The sequence below is a fragment of the Stenella coeruleoalba genome (genome assembly GCF_951394435.1).
Source record: "Stenella coeruleoalba genome assembly, contig: scaffold_107, whole genome shotgun sequence".
In the NCBI taxonomy this organism is placed as follows: Eukaryota; Metazoa; Chordata; class Mammalia; order Artiodactyla; family Delphinidae; genus Stenella; species Stenella coeruleoalba.
Genome location: NW_027646064.1, coordinates 597,661 through 612,635, shown reverse-complemented (window position 1 = coordinate 612,635; position 14,975 = coordinate 597,661). Strand labels below are relative to the sequence as shown.

Here is a 14,975-nt window from a genome sequence, read left to right as displayed (position 1 = left end):
TGGACGATAGCTGTCATTTATAACTCTGCAGGTTTGTGAATTACAGTGCCCCTGAGCTCCTTTCTTCAACTCGCTTTCTTTTGAGCTGGCCGCAACACCGCAGGATGGCTTCAGGCCCTAATCTGGTTCCGGCACGGCACGCTGAGCCTTTGGTTATTTCCTCTTCCTGTTGGGAAATGAGAGATAAATTTGCCCGTCCAGACACCTCCAGCTAGCCTCTCATTGGTTCTCGCTATTCCTGTTCATCTTCCGCAGAAATTGCAAACTGTGCCAAACAGGAGGTTAAAGGCGCTGACTCTCCAAGTGGGGAGAGTGTTAGTAAAGCGTCTGGAATGTTGCACCCGAGTACCAGGGGAGGAAAACTGAGACATATTTGAACACGTCTCCCGATCACATGGTTGATCATACTCTGGGTTCCACATGCATGTTTTAGCTGAAGGAAGAATACGTAAAACCTGGGTAGTTGAAACCCGTGGAATGGGTACCATGCAATATGACTTCAAAGGGTCTTCATTTGCTCACCGAACCTCTCCAATCCTATCACTGCTGCGTTTATGCCCCTGTACACATGCTTGATTCTCTTTCGGAGACATAGCAATCCATAGGTTTTAAGATACTTACTAGTCAGGTACATTCTTAGGCGGTTAATATGCGGTGTTGAGTCCATTTCGTTGAGCAAGGAGTAGCTCTTGTCTATTCCATATTTGGCTTAAGGAACTATATCTGTGCTCATTTCAATCTCTGGTTTTATGCAGCACCCCAACTCACCTTTCCCCTTAAGCAAGCATAAGTTGGTTTTCTAAATTTGAGAACCTGTTCTGTTTTGGAATTCAGTTCCTGTGTAGCCAAGTTTACGTTCCGTGTATTAGTGATATCTTATGATGTTTCTTTTTCTGTGTGAGTTATTTCAGTTAGAATCATCGTACCTGAATCTACTCATTATGCTGCTACTGGCCTGATGACATAGATTTCATTGCTGAGTGATACTGCATTGTACGTAAGTACCACAAGTTCTTTATCCATTTTTCACTTTCTGCGATGTTGAACTTGTACTGTAAACAAGGTTCTTGTAAACAGAGGCGTCCCAAACTTTGGGGTGGCTGTGTCTTTTTGATTTTAATTTCCCTAAGCTATAGGACCATAAGTGGCAGTGCCCTAGGCTCTGTTGCTTTGCTTTTTAGATGTTTCAGGAAACACCATACACTTCTCCCAAGTGTCTGTTGGCAATTTACATCCCGCCAATCAGCATAACAAGGCTCCCAGTTCTCCATGGCCTGTCTTGCCTTTCTGGATTTTACACTTTTTTCAGATGGCCCTTTTGACCGGGGGGAAGTGAGACTTCATTGTAGTGCAGATTTCCTTTGCAAGCTTGCTTGGTTGGCCAAAAAGGGAGTATGCGTTTTTTCCTGAATATATTCAGGAAAAAACGCATACGCCCTTTTTGGCCAAGTGCATCATTGTGGACGTTCTGCCTCTTTTCCTATGCTTTCAATGCAATTCCAGTCTACCTCCTGAAATCGGTTTCCTGCAATTCTGCCCCGCTTTCAAGTCCTCTTGGCAGCCTTACTTCAGTCTATTTTTGGACGATAGCTGTCATTTATAACTCTGCAGGTTTGTGAATTACAGTGCCCCTGAGCTCCTTTCTTCAACTCGCTTTCTTTTGAGCTGGCCGCAACACCGCAGGATGGCTTCAGGCCCTAATCTGTTTCCAGCATGGCACGCTGAGCCTTTGGTTAATTCCTCTTCCTGGTGGGAAATGAGAGTTAAATTTGCCCGTCCAGACACCTCCAGCTAGCCTCTCATTGGTTCTCGCTATTCCTGTTCATCTTCCGCAGAAATTGCAAACTGGGCCAAACAGGAGGTTAAAGGCGCTGACTCTCCAAGTGGGGAGAGTGTTAGTAAAGCGTCTGGAATGTTGCACCCGAGTACCAGGGGAGGAAATCTGAGACATATTTGAACACGTCTCCCGTTCACACGGTTGATCATACTCTGGGTTCCACATGCATGTTTTAGCTGAAGGAAGAATACCTAAAACCTGGGTAGTTGAAACCCGTGGAATGGGTACCATGCAATATGACTTCAAAGGGTCTTCATTTGCTCACCGAACCTCTCCAATCCTATCACTGCTGCGTTTATTCCCCTGTACACACGCTTGATTCTCTTTTGGAGACATAGCAATCCATAGGTTTTAAGATACTTACTAGTCAGGTACATTCTTAGGGGTTTAATATGGGGTTTTGAGTCCATTTCGTTGAGCAAGGAGTAGCTCTTGTCTATTCCATATTTGGCTTAAGGAACTTTATCTGTGCTCATTTCAATCTCTGGTTTTATGCAGCACCCCAACTCACCTTTCCCCTTAAGCAAGCATAAGTTGGTTTTCTAAATTTGAGACCCTGTTCTGTTTTGGAATGCAGTTCCTGTGTACCCAAGTTTACATTCCGTGTATTAGTGATATCTTATGATGTTTCTTTTTCTGTGTGACTTATTTCAGTTAGAATCATCGTACCTAAATCTACTCATTATGCTGCTAAGGGCCTGATGACATAGATTTCATTGCTGAGTGATACTGCATTGTACGTAAGTACCACAAGTTCTTTATCCATTTTTCACTTTCTGCGATGTTGAACTTGTACTGTAAACGAGGTTCTTGTAAACAGAGCCGTTCCAAACTTTGGGGTGGATGTGTCTTTTTGATTTTAATTTCCCTAAGCTATAGGACCATAAGTGGAAGTGCCCTAGGTTCTGTTGTTTTGTTTTTTAGATGTTTCAGGAAACACCATACACTTCTCCCGAGTGGTTGTTGGCAATTTACATCCCGCCCATCAGCATAACAAGGCTCCCAGTTCTCCATGGCCTGTCCTGCCTTTCTGGATTTTACACTTTTTTCAGATGGCCCTTTTGACCGTGGGGAAGTGAGACTTCATTGTAGTGCAGATTTCCTTTGCAAGCTTGCTTGGTTGGCCAAAAAGGGTGTATGCGTTTTTTCCTGAATATATTCAGGAAAAAATGCATACGCCCTTTTTGGCCAAGTGCATCATTGTGGAAGTTCTGCCTCTTTTCCTATGCTTTCAATGCAATTCCAGTCTACCTCCTGAAATCAGTTTCCTGCAATTCTGCCCCGATTTCAAGTACTCTTGGCAGCCTTACTTCAGTCTATTTTTGGACGATAGCTGTCATTTATAACTCTGCAGGTTTGTGAATTACAGTGCCCCTGAGCTCCTTTCTTCAACTCGCTTTCTTTTGAGCTGGCCGCAACACCGCAGGATGGCTTCAGGCCCTAATCTGGTTCCGGCACGGCACGCTGAGCCTTTGGTTATTTCCTCTTCCTGTTGGGAAATGAGAGATAAATTTGCCCGTCCAGACACCTCCAGCTAGCCTCTCATTGGTTCTCGCTATTCCTGTTCATCTTCCGCAGAAATTGCAAACTGTGCCAAACAGGAGGTTAAAGGCGCTGACTCTCCAAGTGGGGAGAGTGTTAGTAAAGCGTCTGGAATGTTGCACCCGAGTACCAGGGGAGGAAAACTGAGACATATTTGAACACGTCTCCCGATCACATGGTTGATCATACTCTGGGTTCCACATGCATGATTTAGCTGAAGGAAGAATACCTAAAACCTGGGTAGTTGAAACCCGTGGAATGGGTACCATGCAATATGACTTCAAAGGGTCTTCATTTGCTCACCGAACCTCTCCAATCCTATCACTGCTGCGTTTATGCCCCTGTACACATGCTTGATTCTCTTTCGGAGACATAGCAATCCATAGGTTTTAAGATACTTACTAGTCAGGTACATTCTTAGGCGGTTAATATGCGGTGTTGAGTCCATTTCGTTGAGCAAGGAGTAGCTCTTGTCTATTCCATATTTGGCTTAAGGAACTATATCTGTGCTCATTTCAATCTCTGGTTTTATGCAGCAACCCAACTCACCTTTACCCTTAAGCAAGCATAAGTTGGTTTTCTAAATTTGAGAACCTGTTCTGTTTTGGAATTCAGTTCCTGTGTAGCCAAGTTTACGTTCCGTGTATTAGTGATATCTTATGATGTTTCTTTTTCTGTGTGAGTTATTTCAGTTAGAATCATCGTACCTGAATCTACTCATTATGCTGCTACGGGCCTGATGACATAGATTTCATTGCTGAGTGATACTGCATTGTACGTAAGTACCACAAGTTCTTTATCCATTTTTCACTTTCTGCGATGTTGAACTTGTACTGTAAACAAGGTTCTTGTAAACAGAGGCGTCCCAAACTTTGGGGTGGCTGTGTCTTTTTGATTTTAATTTCCCTAAGCTATAGGACCATAAGTGGCAGTGCCCTAGGCTCTGTTGCTTTGCTTTTTAGATGTTTCAGGAAACACCATACACTTCTCCCAAGTGTCTGTTGGCAATTTACATCCCGCCAATCAGCATAACAAGGCTCCCAGTTCTCCATGGCCTGTCTTGCCTTTCTGGATTTTACACTTTTTTCAGATGGCCCTTTTGACCGGGGGGAAGTGAGACTTCATTGTAGTGCAGATTTCCTTTGCAAGCTTGCTTGGTTGGCCAAAAAGGGCGTATGCGTTTTTTCCTGAATATATTCAGGAAAAAACGCATACGCCCTTTTTGGCCAAGTGCATCATTGTGGACGTTCTGCCTCTTTTCCTATGCTTTCAATGCAATTCCAGTCTACCTCCTGAAATCGGTTTCCTGCAATTCTGCCCCGCTTTCAAGTCCTCTTGGCAGCCTTACTTCAGTGTATTTTTGGACGATAGCTGTCATTTATAACTCTGCAGGTTTGTGAATTACAGTGCCCCTGAGCTCCTTTCTTCAACTCGCTTTCTTTTGAGCTGGCCGCAACACCGCAGGATGGCTTCAGGCCCTAATCTGTTTCCAGCATGGCACGCTGAGCCTTTGGTTAATTCCTCTTCCTGGTGGGAAATGAGAGTTAAATTTGCCCGTCCAGACACCTCCAGCTAGCCTCTCATTGGTTCTCGCTATTCCTGTTCATCTTCCGCAGAAATTGCAAACTGGGCCAAACAGGAGGTTAAAGGCGCTGACTCTCCAAGTGGGGAGAGTGTTAGTAAAGCGTCTGGAATGTTGCACCCGAGTACCAGGGGAGGAAAACTGAGACATATTTGAACACGTCTCCCGTTCACACGGTTGATCATACTCTGGGTTCCACATGCATGTTTTAGCTGAAGGAAGAATACCTAAAACCTGGGTAGTTGAAACCCGTGGAATGGGTACCATGCAATATGACTTCAAAGGGTCTTCATTTGCTCACCGAACCTCTCCAATCCTATCACTGCTGCGTTTATTCCCCTGTACACACGCTTGATTCTCTTTTGGAGACATAGCAATCCATAGGTTTTAAGATACTTACTAGTCAGGTACATTCTTAGGGGTTTAATATGGGGTTTTGAGTCCATTTCGTTGAGCAAGGAGTAGCTCTTGTCTATTCCATATTTGGCTTAAGGAACTTTATCTGTGCTCATTTCAATCTCTGGTTTTATGCAGCACCCCAACTCACCTTTCCCCTTAAGCAAGCATAAGTTGGTTTTCTAAATTTGAGACCCTGTTCTGTTCTGTAATTCAGTTCCTGTGTAGCCAAGTTTACATTCCATGTATTACTGATATCTTATGATGTTTCTTTTTCTGTGTGACTTATTTCAGTTAGAATCATCACACCTGAATCCACTCATTGTGATGCTAAGGGCCTGATGACATAGATTTCATTGCTGAGTGATATTGCTTTGTAAGTAAATACCACAACTTCTTTATCCATTTTTCACTTTCTGCGATGTTGAACTTGTACTGTAAACGAGGTTCTTGTAAACAGAGGCGGCCCAAAGTTTGGGGTGGCTGTTTCTTTTTGATTTTAATTTCCCTAAGCTATAGGACCATAAGTGGAAGTGCCCTAGGCTCTGTTGCTTTGTTTTTTAGATGTTTCAGGAAACACCATACACTTCTCCCGAGTGTCTGTTGGCAATTTACAACCCGCCCATCAGCATAACAAGGCTCCCAGTTCTCTATGGCCTGTCCTGCCTTTCTGGATTTTACACTTTTTTCAGATGGCCCTTTTGACCGGTGGGAAGTGAGACTTCATTGTAATGCAGATTTCCTTTGCAAGCTTGCTTGGTTGGCCAAAAAGGGCGTATGCGTTTTTTCCTGAATATATTCAGGAAAAAACGCATACGCCCTTTTTGGCCAAGTGCATCATTGTGGACGTTCTGCCTCTTTTCCTATGCTTTCAATGCAATTCCAGTCTACCTCCTGAAATCGGTTTCCTGCAATTCTGCCCCGCTTTCAAGTCCTCTTGGCAGCCTTACTTCAGTGTATTTTTGGACGATAGCTGTCATTTATAACTCTGCAGGTTTGTGAATTACAGTGCCCCTGAGCTCCTTTCTTCAACTCGCTTTCTTGTGACCTGGCCGCAACACCGCAGGATGGCTTCAGGCCCTAATCTGGTTCCGGCCCGGCATGCTGAGCCTTTGGTTAATTCCTCTTCCTGGTGGGAAATGAGAGTTAAATTTGCCCGTCCAGACACCTCCAGCTAGCCTCTCATTGGTTCTCGCTATTCCTGTTCATCGTCCGCAGAAATTGCAAACTGGGCCAAACAGGAGGTTAAAGGGACTGACTCTCCAAGTGGGGAGAGTGTTAGTAAAGCGTCTGGAATGTTGCACCCGAGTACCAGGGGAGGAAAACTGAGACATATTTGAACACGTCTCCCGATCACATGGTTGATCATACTCTAGGTTCCACATGCATGTTTTAGCTGAAGGAAGAATACCTTAAACCTGGGTAGTTGAAACCCGTGGAATGGGTACCATGCAATATGACTTCAAAGGGTCTTCATTTGCTCACCGAACCTCTCCAATCCTATCACTGCTGCGTTTATGCCCCTGTACACATGCTTGATTCTCTTTTGGAGACATAGCAATCCATAGGTTTTAAGATACTTACAAGTCAGGTACATTCTTAGGCGTTTAATATGCGGTGTTGAGTCCATTTCGTTGAGCAAGGAGTAGCTCTTGTCTATTCCATATTTGGCTTAAGGAACTTTATCTGTGCTCATTTCAATCTCTGGTTTTATGCAGCACCCCAACTCACCTTTACCCTTAAGCAAGCATAAGTTGTCTTTCTAAATTTGAGACCCTGTTCTGTTTTGGAATTCAGTTCCTGTGTAGCCAAGTTTCCATTCCGTGTATTACTGATATCTGATGATGTTTCTTTTTCTGTGTGACTTATTTCAGTTAGAATCATCATACCTGAATCCACTCATTGTGCTGCTAAGGGCCTGATGACATAGATTTCATTGCTGAGTGATATTGCTTTGTAAGTGAATACCACAACTTCTTTATCCATTTTTCACTTTCTGCGATGTTGAACTTGTACTGTAAACGAGGTTCTTGTAAACAGAGCCGTTCCAAACTTTGGGGAGCTGTGTCTTTTTGATTTTAATTTCCCTAAGCTAGGACCATAAGTGGAAGTGCCCTAGGCTCTGTTGCTTTGTTTTTTAGATGTTTCAGGAAACATCATACACTTCTCCCGAGTGTCTGTTGGCAATTTACATCCCGCCCTTCAGCATAACAAGGCTCCCAGTTCTCAATGGCCTGTTGCCTTTCTGGATTTTACACTTTTTTCAGATGGCCCTTTTGACCGGGGGGAAGTGAGACTTCATTGTAGTGCAGATTTCCTTTGCAAGCTTGCTTGGTTGGCCAAAAAGGGCGTATGCGTTTTTTCCTGAATATATTCAGGAAAAAACGCATACGCCCTTTTTGGCCAAGTGCATCATTGTGGACTTTCTGCCTCTTTTCCTATGCTTTCAATGCAATTCCAGTCTACCTCCTGAAATCGGTTTCCTGCAATTCTGCCCCGCTTTCAAGTCCTCTTGGCAGCCTTACTTCAGTCTATTTTTGGACGATAGCTGTCATTTATAACTCTGCAGGTTTGTGAATTACAGTGCCCCTGAGCTCCTTTCTTCAACTCGCTTTCTTGTGACCTGGCCGCAACACCGCAGGATGGCTTCAGGCCCTAATCTGGTTCCGGGCCGGCATGCGGAGCCTTTGGTTAATTCCTCTTCCTGGTGGGAAATGAGAGTTAAATTTGCCCGTCCAGACACCTCCAGCTAGCCTCTCATTGGTTCTCGCTATTCCTGTTCATCTTCCGCAGAAATTGCAAACAGGGCCAAACAGGAGGTTAAAGGGACTGACTCTCCAAGTGGGGAGAGTGTTAGTAAAGCGTCTGGAATGTTGCACCCGAGTACCAAGGGAGGAAAACTGAGACATATTTGAACACGTCTCCCGATCACATGGTTGATCATACTCTAGGTTCCACATGCATGTTCTAGCTGAAGGAAGAATAACTTAAACCTGGGTAGTTGAAACCCGTGGAATGGGTACCATGCAATATGACTTCAAAGGGTCTTCATCTGCTCACCGAACCTCTCCAATCCTATCACTGCTGCGTTTATGCCCCTGTACACATGCTTGATTCTCTTTCGGAGACATAGCAATCCATAGGTTTTAAGATACTTACTAGTCAGGTACATTCTTAGGCGTTTAATATGGGGTGTTGAGTCCATTTCGTTGAGCAAGGAGTAGCTCTTGTCTATTCCATATTTGGCTTAAGGAACTTTATCTGTGCTCATTTCAATCTCTGGTTTTATGCAGCACCCCAACTCACCTTTACCCTTAAGCAAGAATACGTTGGTTTTCTAAATTTGAGACCCTGTTCTGTTCTGTAATTCAGTTCCTGTGTAGCCAAGTTTACATTCCGTGTATTACTGATATCTTATGATGTTTCTTTTTCTGTGTGACTTATTTCAGTTAGAATCATCATACCTGAATCCACTCATTGTGCTGCTAAGGGCCTGATGACACAGATTTCATTGCTGAGTGATATTGCTTTGTAAGTAAATACCACAACTTCTTTATCCATTTTTCACTTTCTGCGATGTTGAACTTGTACTGTAAACGAGGTTCTTGTAAACAGAGCCTTTCCAAACTTTGGGGTGGCTGTGTCTTTTTGATTTTAATTTCCCTAAGCTATAGGACCATAAGTGGAAGTGCCCTAGGTTCTGTTGCTTTGTTTTTTAGATGTTTCAGGAAACACCATACACTTCTCCCGAGTGGTTGTTGGCAATTTACATCCCGCCCATCAGCATAACAAGGCTCCCAGTTCTCCATGGCCTGTCCTGCCTTTCTGGATTTTACACGTTTTTCAGATGGCCCTTTTGACCGGGGGGAAGTGAGACTTCATTGTAGTGCAGATTTCCTTTGCAAGCTTGCTTGGTTGGCCAAAAAGGGCGTATGCGTTTTTTCCTGAATATATTCAGGAAAAAACGCATACGCCCTTTTTGGCCAAGTGCATCATTGTGGACGTTCTGCCTCTTTTCCTATGCTTTCAATGCAATTCCAGTCTACGTCCTGAAATCGGTTTCCTGCAATTCTGCCCCGCTTTCAAGTCCTCTTGGCAGCCTTACTTCCGTCTATTTTTGGACGATAGCTGTCATTTATAACTCTGCAGGTTTGTGAATTACAGTGCCCCTGAGCTCCTTTCTTCAACTTGCTTTCTTGTGACCTGGCCGCAACACCGCAGGCTGGCTTCAGGCCCTAATCTGGTTTCGGCACGGCACGCTGAGCCTTTGGTTATTTCCTCTTCATGGTGGGAAATGAGAGTTAAATTTGCCCGTCCAGACACCTCCAGTTAGCCTCTCATTGGTTCTCGCTATTCCTGTTCATCTTCCGCAGAATTTGCAAACTGGGCCAAACAGGAGGTTAAAGGCGCTGACTCTCCAAGTGGGGAGAGTGTTAGTAAAGCGTCTGGAATGTTGCACCCGAGTACCAGGGGAGGAAAACTGAGACATATTTGAACACGTCTCCCGTTCACATGGTTGATCATACTTGGGTTCCACATGCATGTTTTAGCTGAAGGAAGAATACCTTAAACCTGGAGAGTTAAGACCCGTGAAATGGGTACCATGCAATATGACTTCAAAGGGTCTTCATTTGCTCACCGAACCTCTCCAATCCTATCACTGCTGCGTTTATGCCCCTGTACACATGCTTGATTCTCTTTCGGAGACATAGCAATCCATAGGTTTTAAGATACTTACTAGTCAGGTACATTCTTAGGCATTTAATATGCGGTGTTGAGTCCATTTCGTTGAGCAAGGAGTAGCTCTTGTCTATTCCATATTTGACTTAAGGAACTTTATCTGTGCTCATTTCAATCTCTGGTTTTATGCAGCACCCCAACTCACCTTTACCCTTAAGCAAGCATAAGTTGGTTTTCTAAATTTGAGACCCTGTTCTGTTCTGTAATTCAGTTCCTGTGTAGCCAAGTTTACATTCCGTGTATTACTGATATCTTATGATGTTTCTTTTTCTGTGTGACTTACTTCAGTTAGAATCATCATACCTGAATCCACTCATTGTGCTGCTAAGGGCCTGATGACACAGATTTCATTGCTGAGTGATATTGCTTTGTAAGTAAATACCACAACTTCTTTATCCATTTTTCACTTTCTGCGATGTTGAACTTCTACTGTAAACGAGGTTCTTGTAAACAGAGGCGCCCCAAACTTTGGGGTGGCTGTGTCTTTTTGATTTTAATTTACTTAAGCTATAGGACCATAAGTGGCAGTGCCCTAGGCTCTGTTGCTTTGTTTTTTAGATGTTTCAGGAAACACCATACACTTCTCCCGAGTGGTTGTTGGCAATTTACATCCCGCCCATCAGCATAACAAGGCTCCCAGTTCTCCATGGCCTGTCCTGCCTTTCTGGATTTTACACGTTTTTCAGATGGCCCTTTTGACCGGGGGGAAGTGAGACTTCATTGTAGTGCAGATTTCCTTTGCAAGCTTGCTTGGTTGGCCAAAAAGGGCGTATGCGTTTTTTCCTGAATATATTCAGGAAAAAACGCATACGCCCTTTTTGGCCAAGTGCATCATTGTGGACGTTCTGCCTCTTTTCCTATGCTTTCAATGCAATTCCAGTCTACCTCCTGAAATCGGTTTCCTGCAATTCTGCCCCGCTTTCAAGTCCTCTTGGCAGCCTTACTTCAGTCTATTTTTGGACGATAGCTGTCATTTATAACTCTGCAGGTTTGTGAATTACAGTGCCCCTGAGCTCCTTTCTTCAACTTGCTTTCTTGTGACCTGGCCGCAACACCGCAGGGTGGCTTCAGGCCCTAATCTGGTTTCGGCACGGCACGCTGAGCCTTTGGTTATTTCCTCTTCATGGTGGGAAATGAGAGTTAAATTTGCCCGTCCAGACACCTCCAGTTAGCCTCTCATTGGTTCTCGCTATTCCTGTTCATCTTCCGCAGAATTTGCAAACTGGGCCAAACAGGAGGTTAAAGGCGCTGACTCTCCAAGTGGGGAGAGTGTTAGTAAAGCGTCTGGAATGTTGCACCCGAGTACCAGGGGAGGAAAACTGAGACATATTTGAACACGTCTCCCGTTCACATGGTTGATCATACTTGGGTTCCACATGCATGTTTTAGCTGAAGGAAGAATACCTTAAACCTGGAGAGTTAAGACCCGTGAAATGGGTACCATGCGATATGACTTCAAAGGGTCTTCATTTGCTCACCGAACCTCTCCAATCCTATCACTGCTGCGTTTATGCCCCTGTACACATGCTTGATTCTCTTTCGGAGACATAGCAATCCATAGGTTTTAAGATACTTACTAGTCAGGTACATTCTTAGGCATTTAATATGCGGTGTTGAGTCCATTTCGTTGAGCAAGGAGTAGCTCTTGTCTATTCCATATTTGACTTAAGGAACTTTATCTGTGCTCATTTCAATCTCTGGTTTTATGCAGCACCCCAACTCACCTTTACCCTTAAGCAAGAATACGTTGGTTTTCTAAATTTGAGACCCTGTTCTGTTCTGTAATTCAGTTCCTGTGTAGCCAAGTTTACATTCCGTGTATTACTGATATCTTATGATGTTTCTTTTTCTGTGTGACTTACTTCAGTTAGAATCATCATACCTGAATCCACTCATTGTGCTGCTAAGGGCCTGATGACACAGATTTCATTGCTGAGTGATATTGCTTTGTAAGTAAATACCACAACTTCTTTATCCATTTTTCACTTTCTGCGATGTTGAACTTCTACTGTAAACGAGGTTCTTGTAAACAGAGGCACCCCAAACTTTGGGGTGGCTGTGTCTTTTTGATTTTAATTTCCCTAAGCTATAGGACCATAAGTGGCAGTGCCCTAGGCTCTGTTGCTTTGTTTTTTAGATGTTTCAGGAAACACCATACACTTCTCCCGAGTGGTTGTTGGCAATTTACATCCCGCCCATCAGCATAACAAGGCTCCCAGTTCTCCATGGCCTGTCCTGCCTTTCTGGATTTTACACTTTTTTCAGATGGCCCTTTTGACCGGGGGGAAGTGAGACTTCATTGTAGTGCAGATTTCCTTTGCAAGCTTGCTTGGTTGGCCAAAAAGGGCGTATGCGTTTTTTCCTGAATATATTCAGGAAAAAATGCATACGCCCTTTTTGGCCAAGTGCATCATTGTGGAAGTTCTGCCTCTTTTCCTATGCTTTCAATGCAATTCCAGTCTACCTCCTGAAATCAGTTTCCTGCAATTCTGCCCCGCTTTCAAGTCCTCTTGGCAGCCTTACTTCAGTCTATTTTTGGACGATAGCTGTCATTTATAACTCTGCAGGTTTGTGAATTACAGTGCCCCTGAGCTCCTTTCTTCAACTCGCTTTCTTTTGAGCTGGCCGCAACACCGCAGGATGGCTTCAGGCCCTAATCTGGTTCCGGCACGGCACGCTGAGCCTTTGGTTATTTCCTCTTCCTGTTGGGAAATGAGAGATAAATTTGCCCGTCCAGACACCTCCAGCTAGCCTCTCATTGGTTCTCGCTATTCCTGTTCATCTTCCGCAGAAATTGCAAACTGTGCCAAACAGGAGGTTAAAGACGCTGACTCTCCAAGTGGGGAGAGTGTTAGTAAAGCGTCTGGAATGTTGCACCCGAGTACCAGGGGAGGAAAACTGAGACATATTTGAACACGTCTCCCGATCACATGGTTGATCATACTCTGGGTTCCACATGAATGTTTTAGCTGAAGGAAGAATACCTAAAACCTGGGTAGTTGAAACCCGTGGAATGGGTACCATGCAATATGACTTCAAAGGGTCTTCATTTGCTCACCGAACCTCTCCAATCCTATCACTGCTGCGTTTATGCCCCTGTACACATGCTTGATTCTCTTTCGGAGACATAGCAATCCATAGGTTTTAAGATACTTACTAGTCAGGTACATTCTTAGGCGGTTAATATGCGGTGTTGAGTCCATTTCGTTGAGCAAGGAGTAGCTCTTGTCTATTCCATATTTGGCTTAAGGAACTATATCTGTGCTCATTTCAATCTCTGGTTTTATGCAGCAACCCAACTCACCTTTACCCTTAAGCAAGCATAAGTTGGTTTTCTAAATTTGAGAACCTGTTCTGTTTTGGAATTCAGTTCCTGTGTAGCCAAGTTTACATTCCGTGTATTAGTGATATCTTATGATGTTTCTTTTTCTGTGTGAGTTATTTCAGTTAGAATCATCGTACCTGAATCTACTCATTATGCTGCTACTGGCCTGATGACATAGATTTCATTGCTGAGTGATACTGCATTGTACGTAAGTACCACAAGTTCTTTATCCATTTTTCACTTTCTGCGATGTTGAACTTGTACTGTAAACAAGGTTCTTGTAAACAGAGGCGTCCCAAACTTTGGGGTGGCTGTGTCTTTTTGATTTTAATTTCCCTAAGCTATAGGACCATAAGTGGCAGTGCCCTAGGCTCTGTTGCTTTGTTTTTTAGATGTTTCAGGAAACACCATACACTTCTCCCAAGTGTCTGTTGGCAATTTACATCCCGCCAATCAGCATAACAAGGCTCCCAGTTCTCCATGGCCTGTCCTGCCTTTCTGGATTTTACACATTTTTCAGATGGACCTTTTGACCGGTGGGAAGTGAGACTTCATTGTAATGCAGATTTCCTTTGCAAGCTTGCTTGGTTGGCCAAAAAGGGCGTATGCGTTTTTTCCTGAATATATTCAGGAAAAAACGCATACGCCCTTTTTGGCCAAGTGCATCATTGTGGACGTTCTGCCTCTTTTCCTATGCTTTCAATGCAATTCCAGTCTACCTCCTGAAATCGGTTTCCTGCAATTCTGCCCCGCTTTCAAGTCCTCTTGGCAGCCTTACTTCAGTCTATTTTTGGACGATAGCTGTCATTTATAACTCTGCAGGTTTGTGAATTACAGTGCACCTGAGCTCCTTTCTTCAACTCGCTTTCTTTTGAGCTGGCCGCAACACCGCAGGATGGCTTCAGGCCCTAATCTGGTTCCGGCCCGGCATGCTGAGCCTTTGGTTAATTCCTCTTCCTGGTGGGAAATGAGAGTTAAATTTGCCCGTCCAGACACCTCCAGCTAGCCTCTCATTGGTTCTCGCTATTCCTGTTCATCTTCCGCAGAAATTGCAAACTGGGCCAAACAGGAGGTTAAAGGGACTGACTCTCCAAGTGGGGAGAGTGTTAGTAAAGCGTCTGGAATGTTGCACCCGAGTACCAGGGGAGGAAAACTGAGACATATTTGAACACATCTCCCGATCACATGGTTGATCATACTCTAGGTTCCACATGCATGTTTTAGCTGAAGGAAGAATACCTTAAACCTGGGTAGTTGAACCCCGTGGAATGGGTACCATGCAATATGACTTCAAAGGGTCTTCATTTGCTCACCGAACCTCTCCAATCCTATCACTGCTGCGTTTATGCCCCTGTACACATGCTTGATTCTCTTTCGGAGACATAGCAATCCATACGTTTTAAGATACTTACTAGTCAGGTACATTCTTAGGCGTTTAATATGGGGTGTTGAGTCCATTTCGTTGAGCAAGGAGTAGCTCTTGTCTATTCCATATTTGGCTTAAGGAACTTTATCTGTGCTCATTTCAATCTCTGGTTTTATGCAGCACCCCA

General features: G+C 44.0%; 1 long non-coding RNA gene across 1 annotated transcript in view; it reads left to right on the top strand.

The window, feature by feature from the left end:
• The window catches only part of LOC307181365, a 1,041,989-nt gene that overhangs the window by 429,809 nt on the left and 597,205 nt on the right, over nt 1-14,975 (top strand). The window lies entirely within an intron of this gene.